Here is a 1,743-nt window from a genome sequence, read left to right as displayed (position 1 = left end):
TTCTGCTCTGCAGTAGTTATTTCCACTATTTTATCTTCCAGGTCACTTATCCGTTCTTCTGCCTCAGTTATTCTGCTATTGATCCCATCTAGAGTATTTAAAATTTCATTTATTGTGTTGTTCATCATTGCTTGCTTCCTCTTTAGTTCTTCTAGGTCCTTGTTAAGTGTTTCTTGCATTTTCTCTATTATATTTCCAAGATTTTGGATCATCTTTATTACTACCATTATTCTGAATTCTTTTTTCAGGTAGACTGCCTATTTCCTCTTCATTTGTTAGGTTGAGTGGGTTTTTACCTTGCTCCTTTATCTGCTGTGTGTTTTTCTGTCTTTTCATTTTGCTTACCTTACTGTGTTTGGGGTCTCCTTTTCGCAGGCTGCAGGTTCGTAGTTCCCGATGTTTTTGGTGTCTGTCCCCAGTGGCTAAGGTTGGTTCAGTGCTTTGAGTGTGTTTCCTGGTTGAGGGGACTAGTGCCTGTGTTCTGGTGGATGAGGCTGGATCTTGTCTTTCTGGTGAGCAGGTCCACGTCTGGTGGTGTGTTTTGGGGTGTGTGTAGCCTTATTATGATTTTAGGCAGCCTCTCTGCTAATGGATGAGGCTGTGTTCCTGTCTTGCTAGTTGTTTGGCATAGGGTGTCCAGCACTGTAGCTTGCTGGTCGTTGAGTGAAGCTGGGTCTTGCTGTTGAGATGGAGATCTCTGGGAGATTTTCGCCGTTTGATATTACGTGGAGCTGGGAGGTCTCTTGTGGACCAGTGTCCTGAAGTTGGTTCTCCTACCTCAGAGGCACAGCCCTGATGCCTGGCTGGTGCACCAAGAGCCTTTAATCCACACGGCTCAGAATAAAAGGGAGAAAAAATAGAAAGAAAGAAAGGAAGGGAGGGAGGGAGGGGGAAGGAAGAAAGAAAGAAGGAAAGAAAGAGGATAAAATAAAGTAGGATAAAATAAAATAAAGTTATTAAAATAAAAATAATCATTGAGAAGAAAAATTTTAAAAAGTAAAAAAAACCAAAGACGGGACAGTCAGAACCCTAGGACAAATGTTGAAAGCAAAGCTATACAGACAAAATCTCACACAGAAGCATACACATACACACTCAGAAAAAGAGAAAAACGGGAAAAAAATAATATATCTTGCTCCCGAAGTCCACCTCCTCAATTTGGGATGATTCGTTTTCTATTCAGGTATTCCACCAATGCAGGGTACATCAAGTTGATTGTGGAGATTTAATCCGCTGCTCCTGAGGCTTCTGGGAGAGATTTCCTTGTCTCTTCTTTGTTCACACGGCTCCCGGGGTTCAGCTTTGGATTTGGCCCCGCCTTTGCGTGTGGGTTGCTGGAGGGCGTCTGTTCTTCTCTCAGACAGGACGGGGTTAAAGGAGCCGCTGATTCAGGGGGTCTGGCTCACTCAGGCCAGGGGGAGGGAGGGGTATGGATGCGGGGTGAGCCTGCGGCGGCAAAGGCCTGCGTGACGTTGCACCAGCCTGAGGCGCGCCCGTGTGTTCTCCCCGGGAAGTTGTCCCTGGATCATGGGACCCTGGCAGTGGTGGGCTGCACAGGCTCCCAGGAGGGGAGGTGTGGAGAGTGACCTGTGCTCGCACACAAGCTTCTTGGTGGCGGCAGCAGCAGGCTTAGCGTCTCATGCCCGTCTCTGGTGTCCGCGCTGGTAGCTGCGGCTTGTGCCCCTTTCTGGAGCTCCTTTACGTGGCGCGCTTAATCCCCTCTCCTCGTGCACCAGGAAACAG

The 1,743-nt window shown here is 47.5% G+C and overlaps 1 protein-coding gene across 9 annotated transcripts in view; it reads left to right on the top strand.

Moving 5' to 3' along the window:
* The window catches only part of FANCC (FA complementation group C), a 325,534-nt gene that overhangs the window by 56,950 nt on the left and 266,841 nt on the right, over positions 1-1,743 (top strand). The window lies entirely within an intron of this gene.

Source organism: Physeter macrocephalus, chromosome 9, assembly GCF_002837175.3.
Source record: "Physeter macrocephalus isolate SW-GA chromosome 9, ASM283717v5, whole genome shotgun sequence".
NCBI lineage: Eukaryota > Metazoa > Chordata > Mammalia > Artiodactyla > Physeteridae > Physeter > Physeter macrocephalus.
This window is presented reverse-complemented; position numbering and strand designations above follow the sequence as displayed.